Source organism: Hipposideros armiger, unplaced genomic scaffold (genome assembly GCF_001890085.2).
Source record: "Hipposideros armiger isolate ML-2016 unplaced genomic scaffold, ASM189008v1 scaffold_1043, whole genome shotgun sequence".
NCBI classification, from domain to species: Eukaryota; Metazoa; Chordata; class Mammalia; order Chiroptera; family Hipposideridae; genus Hipposideros; species Hipposideros armiger.
Window position 1 is genome coordinate 186183 of NW_017732393.1, and position 9209 is coordinate 195391.

A 9209-nucleotide genomic window follows, 5' to 3' on the forward strand; every position below is an offset into this window, starting at 1 on the left:
ATGGGCCCTTTTTGAGGAACGCCTCAGACTTCAGCAGTCTTCATTCTCACTCATCCACAATCTCCTCTGGTTTTCACAGCCAGTAGTTGTGGGGACTTCTCTTTCTGGCACTGGAATCGTGGGCTAGGGAGCCTGGTATGGGGCTGAGACCCCGCACTCCTCAGGAGAGACCTACACAGCCAAGATATCACTCCCAATTTCTAATGATCACACTCAGGTGTGGGACCAGTATGTTCCACATCTCTGACCTTCTTACCAGTCTTGAGGTGGCTTCTTCTGTATGTCCTTAGAGGTAGGACTTCTATTCAGCTCAACTTCAGGAGTTTCTCAATGACGGTTTTTTAAATATTTACATTTTTTAATGGTTGAAAAAAAATTAAGACTATTTTGTGACATATAAAACTTTGAAATTAAAAATTAGGTATTCATACATAAGGTTTTATTAGAGTACAGCCATACTTATTAATTTACATATTGTCTATGGCTGTTTTTGCACTACAGTGGTAGAGTTGAATAGTTGGCAATGAAACAATATGGCCTGTCTGTAAAGCCTACATATTTATTGTTAGGCCCTAAAAAAATAGTTTGCCAACCCTTGCTCTAGAATATAACAGCACAATAGCACTTATGAAACCAAAGGGAAACATGTACAGGTAGGTGAAATTGTCATGTAATACAGCAAAACTTAAAAACATCATAAATCAGATGCCTAAGAAATTCCAAATCCCTCCCACTTCAGGTGATTGAGAAACAAGGCACATTCTTGCAAGACGTAAGTTTATAAAGAGAAAGGCTAGAGCTGAAAGGGCAGGAAAACTGATGAACAGAGAAGCTTATGCCATACTAGCCTTCTTACTCTTGGTTGCCAATGTTAGCACCAGCTTCTATGGCAAACAAAAACATTCTGTTTCCATTGGCCTAAGGATGTTCAGCAGTTCATTCCTGACAAGAAACTAAAAACTCACATGTGAATCCATAGCAAATCATGATGGAAGGTTAGACATGCATATGCCCAAGAAAGTGTACATTTCTTCTGTGTATAGGCAGATCCAAGTTGCCCTGTCAACCTCAGAGAAGGGTCGGCTTGAGGTTCTAGTCTCCTGAGACAGAGCCCTCTACAAATCAGCTTCCCTTGGCCTTTAACAAAATGTTTGGATCTGAAGGGGCAACTGAGGGAGTAATATGTGAGTGGTCAGGCTCCACATAAAATGCTCAGGCAACAAATAACCATCAAAAAGTGAGCAAAAGTCAGTAAAGGAACATGAAATGAGGTTCCCTAGAAGGGAACAGACATGTCTAAGGTTCTGGCTGCATTTGTGTATTTATATAATTTCAATATGTTATGTGGTGAGCCTCCTTTTCTCCCTCAGAATGGCCATTCTCCACAAAAGGGACAAACTCTTCCCATAAATGCTTAAAAATATAGCAAAGATAAGGCTATGAGACTTGGTCCTCAAAGAAAAAGGGTGTTTAAAAAGGAGGTTTGAGGTGTAGATACGGATTGGGTCATTGGCGTTTTAGCACATCACGTACATCCAGTAGATATTTGGTAAATGAAACACCGAATAGGATAAATATAGATTTAGTGGTATTCACCAAATGATAAATATACATATTTGAATCTTTATCTATTTCTAACAAAATTGAGATAATAATGCAGATTACATCTCATAACTTCTGAATAAAAATAATTACTGGGCAAGTACAGCATAGGGAATATAGTCAATAATATTGTAATAACTATTATATAGTGCCAGGTGGGTACTAGACTAATTGGGGGATCACTGCATAAATTATATAAATGTCTAACCACTATGTTGTACACCTGAAACTAATAAAAAATAATATTAAATGTCAAAAAAAATTAAAAAATAATTACTGGGTCTTCTTTTTCAGAAAAAAATTCAAGATCATTGAAGGAAATTCAGAAAATAAACTTAAGGGCCACCTTGTGACCAAAGAAAGCAATACAGTTTGAACTTTCTAGTCAGAGGCAGAGCAGGGAGTACATACAGACACTGGACTCTTCCAGGAAGGCCAGATAGCATAGGAAATACACTTTGGTTAGAAGTGAAATAAAGCCTTCAGGATTAACCATCATTTAAAACATCAAGCAACATTTATGCTTCAAATGAAAATTGAGTAATAAGGACTAGATTTACCTTCCTAACTGAAACAACTAAAACCTAGATAAAATATATGAAACAATAGTTTTCAGTTATTGAACATTAGATAGTGGAGGACAAAGTTCCCTGAAGGAAGGGAAACAAATAATATGAGCCTGTTGACTGTCCCATGTTACTGTGTATTATAAGATTTATAATATATGTGCAAGTAAAATGAATGTTAATAATAGTACAAAGGCCAGGAGAAGAGGAATGGAAGCACACAGTTTTAAAGTTCTTATTCTATACGTTAATATCACTTGAAAGTAGATTCTGAAATGTTAAAAATGTATATTATAAACCTCAAAGCAACCATGAAAAAAGTTGTGGTTAGTAAGTCAACATAAGAGATAAAACGGAATCTTCAATATACTCAGTCTAAAAATGTTAGAGCAGCGGTTCTCAACCTTCCTAATGCTGCGACCCCTTAATACAGTTCCTCATGTTGTGGTGACCCCTAACCATAAAATTATTTTCGTTGCTACTCTATAACTAATTTTGCTACTGTTATGAATCATAATGTAAACATCTTTTTGTTTTCCGATGGTCTTAGGCGACCCCTATGAAAGGGTCGTTCGATCCCCAAAAGGGTTCGCGACCCACAGGTTGAGAACTGCTGTGTTAGAGGAAAAAGAGAAGAAAAACAGATGGGAAAAATGGAAACAAATAGCAAGATTGTTGATTTAAACTGAAACGTATTAATAGTCATAATTACATTACTGTAAATGGTCTAAACACCTCAGTTATAAAGTAGAGATTGTCAAATTGTATAGAAAAGGAAGGCACAAATATATGCTTCTTATAAGAATCCTATTTTAAATTTAAAGATACAAATGATTACAAGAATGGAAAAAGATGGACAATCTTAACACCAATCAAAACAAAGTTTGAATAGCTATATTGATATCAGATACATTAAATTTCAAAGCAAAGAATAATACGAAGGGTATTATGGTCATAAAGGGTCATTACATAATTTTAAATGGTGAGTTTGTCAAGAGGAAATAACAACCCAGAACATTCACATATTAAGAGAGTTTTAAAATAGATTGAGCAAAACTTAATAGAAATGCAAGGAGAAACAGATAAGTCTACAATTATAGTCAGAGATTTCAACACAATTATAGTCAGAGATTTCAACACTTTTTCTAAAAAAATAAATGTATAGAACAAGTAGACAGAAAATCAGCAAGTACATATAAGAGTTGAACAATACTATGAACCAACTTACTTAGCGGACAATTGCAGAATTTGCCACCGATAACAGTAGAATGTACATTTGTTTCATATGCACATGGAACATTTACCAAGATAATCCATACTCAAGGCCATAAAATAAGCTTCAATAATGTTAATAAGATTTAAATCATAAAATGCATGTTTTCTGACCAAGTTGGAATTAAATGAGAAGCTAATAACAAAAAGATCTCTGGAAAAATCCCCAAATATTTAAATTAACATCAAATAACACATGTATAAATAATCCAAAGAAGTCAAAGGGGAAATTATATGGTACTTTGAACTGAGTGAAAGTGAAAACTCAACATATGATAATTTGTGGGATGTGGCAAGAGCATTAAACATATATATTCACATAGAAGAAAGCCTGATAGCTTAAATAAATGGAAATTTTATTTCAAACACTTCCTCCAAAGAAAACTGTAGGTTGAGATGGCTTTACTTGTACTTCTACCAAACATTTAAGGATGATATAATACAAATTCTATGAAAAATCTTCCACAAAATTGAAGAGGAAGGAATTCTTCTCAACTCACCTTACAAGGCTAGAATTACCCAGATAACTAACCAGACACTTATGTTACAAGGAAAGATAGCTACAAAGCAATCTCCTTCATAAACATATATGAAAAATATTTTAACAAAACTTTAGCAAAATCAAATCCAATTATATATAAAAAATACAATACCCCATGACCAAGTATGGTTTATCCCAAGGATTCGAGTTAATATTTGAAAACCATTGGAACTCACCACATTTACATAAAAGAGAACCATATGATCACCTCAACGGAGAATTAAAAAAATGTTTGCTAAAATTAACAAAAAAACATTAGTGATTAAAAAAGAAAACATTTTTGTCAATAACTAGCATACTCTAGAAAAATACCAAAATGAAAACTGACTCCTTCCCCTGTATGTGAGAGTTTATTTATGATCTCTCTATAATATTCCATTGGTCTGTATGTCTGTCTTTATGCCAGTACCACACTGTGTGATTACTGTAGCTTCGTAGTAAGTTTTGAAATCAGGAAGCTTGAGTCCTCCAAATTTGTTCTTCTATTTCAACATTGTTTTGGTTATTTAGTGTTTCTTGATAATCCATGTGAATTTTTTTTAAAGTATTCTTTTGTTTGTTTGTTTGTTTAGATTTTTATTGAGGAATTGGGGGTGGGAACAGCGTTGGGGAATTGGGGGAAGGGGAACAGACAATTTGTTGTCCTTTTGTTCTTCAGTCTAGTTGTGGAGGACGTTGCTTCACTGGCCCAAGTTGGCACCATCACCGCGCTCTTCCCGGGCGAGGCAGATCCGTCGCCGGCTTCTGGATGGCTGCTCACAGCAGCCTCTGGCCGCTCACACTGGCTGCTGGCTACACACGGTAGTGGCAAGCCACTGCAGTAGGGCCTGCAGCCTACGCCATTGCCGGTGACTCACGGCAATGGACCTAGCTCCAGGTCAAGCTGTTGTCCAGCATCTTAGCTGTAGAGGGCAGTGTCACTGGCCCTCATATGTGGGATCCGAACCGGGGCCCTCTGGTGTCCCAAACCAGCTCTTAACCAACGCGCCACTCAGCTGGCCCTCCATGTGAATTTTAAGACATATTTTTCTACACCTGTGAAAAACATCGTGGGGATTTTGATAAGGATTGCATTGAATTTTTAAATTGCTTTAGGTAGTATTAACATCTTTACAATAGTAGGTCTTCCACTCCATGAACACAAGATATTTTTCCATTTATTTATGTATTTTTAAATTTGTTTCAGCCATGTTCTGTAGTTTTCAGTGTATAAGCGTTTTGTACCTTTGTTTAAATTTATACTGAAATATTTTATTCTTTTTTTTTTAAGATTTTATTGGGGAATTGGGGAAGGGAGAAGTGTTGGGGAATTGGGGAAGGGGAACTTTGTGTTTTTTCAGGACCCACCAGCTCCATATCAAGTTGTCCTTCAATCTTAGTTGTGGAGGGCACAAGCTCAGCTATAAGTCCAGTTGCTGCTTTCAATCTAGTTGTGAGGGGTGGGGGTGGGGCTGCGCAGCCTACCATCCCATGCGGGAGTCAAAATGGCAACCTTGTTTTTGAGAGCATGCGTTCTCACCAGCTGAGCCACCTGGCCACCTGTTGGCAGCTCAGCGTCAACTCAGCTCGGGCGCAACTCACTGGCCCATGTAGGAATTGAACTGGTGACCCTGTTTCTCAGAGCTCGCACTCTTAACCAACTGCACCATCCAGCCGGCCCTATTTTATTTCTTGTAAAGCTATTTTAAATAAATTCTCTTAATTTTTTCACAGTTGGTAATATGGAAACACAACTGATTTTTATGCATTTATTTTGTATCCTGCAACTTTGCTGAATTCATTCATTAGTTCCACCAGTTTTATTGAGGACCTTTTAGGGTTTTCAACCTATAAGATTATGTCATCTGTGAATAGAGATATTTACTTCTTCCTTTCCAATATGGATGCTTTTTTTCTTTCTTGCCTAATTGCTTGAGCTAGCCTTTCAGTACTATGTTGAGTAGAAGTGATAAGGGTGGCAGCTTTCTTTAGTTTTTGATGTTCAAAAAAAAAAGCTTTCAGTCTTTTTTACCCTTGAGTATGGTGTGAGTTGCAGGCTTTTCACATGTGGCATATATTACGTTGAGGTAGCTTCCTTCTATTCCTGGTTTGTTGTGCGTTTTTATCATGAAAGAGTGTTGAATTTTGTTAAATGCTTTTCCTGCACCCACTGATATAATCATGTATTTTTTCCTTCACTCTGTTAATGTGGTTTATTATATTAATTGATTTTTGTATATTGAACAATCCTTACATTCAGGAATAAAGCCCACTTGGTCATTGTGTTTAATTCTTTTAATGTGCTGCTGAATTTGGCTTGCTAGTATTTTTGAATTAATATTCATATGGGGTATCCTATAATTTTCATTTCTTGTAATGTCATCTGTTCATAACATTTAAGTTTCAGGTATACAGTTCTATCATACATCATCTCTATATTGCATTGTTTGCTCATCACCCAAAGTCTAGTCTCCTTCTGCCCCCACATACTTGATCCCCTTTCTCTCACCTCGACTCCCCTTCCCCACTGTTTTCTGTGTCTATGAGTTTGTTTGTTTATTTGTTGCTTTCTATTTTATATCTCACGAGTGAAATCATATGGTTCTTGTCCTTTTTCATCTAATTATTTCACTTAGCATGATACTTTCAAGATATATCCATGTTGTGTTCTCTCATAATGAAAAAAAATTGTAACTATGTATGATGATGGATGTTAACTAGACTTATTGTGGTCATTTTTCAATATATACATATACCTAATCAATATATTGTACATCTGAAACTGATGTAATGTTATATGTCAATTATATCTCAATTAAAATACAAAGAAAATCCCTTTTGGCTCTCTGAGCAGCACCATGGCAGTCAGCAAGAATAAATGCCTTATGAAAAGTGGCAAGAAGGGAATGAAGAAAAAAGTGGTTGACCCATTTTCTAAGAAAGATTGGAATGATGTGAAAGCACCAGCTATGTTCAATATAAGAAATATTGTGAAAACACTAATCATGAGAACTCGAGGAACCAAAATCGCATCTGATGGTCTCAAAGGTCATGTTATAGAAGTGAGCCTAGCTGATCTGCCAAATGATGAGGTTGCATTTAGAAAATTCAAGTTAATTACTAGTAGAAGATGTTCAAGGCAAAACTGCCTAATTTCCATGGCATGGATCTTACTTGTGACAAAATGTGCTCCATGGTCACAAAATGTCACTCCATGGTTGAAGCTCATGTTGATGTCAAGACTACCAGTGGTTATTTGTTTCATTGAGTCTGTGTTTGTTTTACTAGAAAACACAGCAATCAGATTTGGAAGACCTCTTGTATTCAGCATCAACAGTTCCAGAAGAAGATGACAGAAATCATGACCCTAGAGGTACAGACAAATGACTTGAAAGAAATGGTCAATAAATTGATTCCAGATAGCATTGGAAAAGAGATAAAAAGGCTCTCCAATCTATTTATCCGCTGCATGATATCTTTGTTAGAAAAGTCAAAATGTTGAAGAAGCCCAAGTTTCAATTGGGAAAACTCATGGAGTTTCATGGTGAAGGTAGCAGTTCTGGAAAAGCTGTTGGGGATGAGACAGGTGCTAAATTTTAACGAGCTGATGGATATGAGTCCCCAGCCTAAGAATCTGTTTAAAATTCAGACTTTTCATGGTGACAAATAAAACCCATTGGAGATATATACATACATACATACATATATATATATATATAAATATATAATCACGCCCATTTAGAAAAGCATCAAAAACTAAAATACTTAGGAATAAATTTAGCAAAGAGGAGATGCAAGATTTATACACTGAATACCACAAACAATTGCTGGAATATATTAAAGAGGCCTTAAATAGATGGAAAGACATCCTATATTCATGGAATAGAAGACTTAATATCATTAAAATGGCATGCTCCCCAACTCAATCTACAAATTAAATGTAATCCCTATCAAAATCCCAATAGCCTTCTTTTTTTCAGAAATAGAAAAGCCAGTACTAAAATTCATATGGAATTGCAAGGGGCCCCCAAATAGCTAAAACAGTGTTGCAGAAGGAGAATAAAGTTGTAGTACATCATACTTCCTGACTCCAAAATATACAAAGCTACAGTGACCAAAACAGTGTGTGGTACTAGCATAAGGATACTCATATGGACCAATGAAATAGAATTGTGAGTCCAGAAATAAACCTATACGAGTATATCTGTGGTCAATTGATTTTCAACAAGATGCCAAGACTGTTCACTATATCACCATGCAAAGGAATGAAGCTGGAGATTTTATATATATATATATACATATATATACATACATACATATATATATATAATGATATATATATAATGTTATCTTGACCCAGTTTTGAGGCCGTCTGGTCAGTGACCCTTCTTGAGCAGCTGATTAAGTTCATACTCTACTTCCTTTCTTGGGCTCTATCACTCCAGGCCACTATGTACCAGCCAGGGCTAGGTAGGTACTAGACTACTAGGTATAACCCTTACACTTCAGAGCCTGAGAAGTTATTCAAATGAGCCAGTTTATTGGGATCCTGTAAAATCTAACTAACCCCATTCAATTTACCATACGACCCACCACACTAAACTCCATACCAGAGGAGGCTTTATTTGCAGGTGAACCTTACTGGAGCCTGCAGCAGCAGCAAGTGGCAGCAGGCCTTGATGTGTCCTGGCTTTTTGTGGAGCTCCCCAGACCTGTTACTGGTGGCAGCCATCCTCAGTTCACAGCATGGCCTTTCCCACACACCTCCAGGTCCAGCAGAGGCAGTGACCAACCGTGGACTGCTTTGTAGCTCCTACTAGGTAGTCCCTGACTGGTCACAGACAGTGGCTGACCTGGGCCTGCACCAGAGCCCCTCCCAAGAGGCCCAAGAACTAACATACTTGGAGGTTGGTTTCAGATAACAGCAGAGCACTGCTCAGTTAGCTCCACAAGTGGCACCCCCAAAAGGCAGTCTCACAGGCACCAGAGCCCACTGGGGCAAATCTCACTCTGTGTGGTAAGCCCCTCAGCACAGCAGCCCATAGCTGTGGATGTGGCCAAACTCTACAGTCTCTCAGCCTGAGGGTCAACCCTACCCCCAGATGTGCCAAGAGCAATCAAGGTTCAAATATAACAGGAGGGTACATACAACCCATTGAAGGGACACTCCTGGATCACCCAGCTCAGGTGACAAGGGAGACTGTACCAGGGCCCCACAGGGCACCTACTATATAAGGTCACCTGGCAAG

At 37.4% G+C, this 9209-nt stretch overlaps 1 pseudogene; it reads left to right on the forward strand.

Moving 5' to 3' along the window:
- The first annotated feature begins 6818 nt into the window (after nucleotides 1-6818).
- On the forward strand, nucleotides 6819-7602 carry LOC109376057 (40S ribosomal protein S3a-like; annotated as a pseudogene).
- Nucleotides 7603-9209: the final 1607 nt, after the last annotated feature.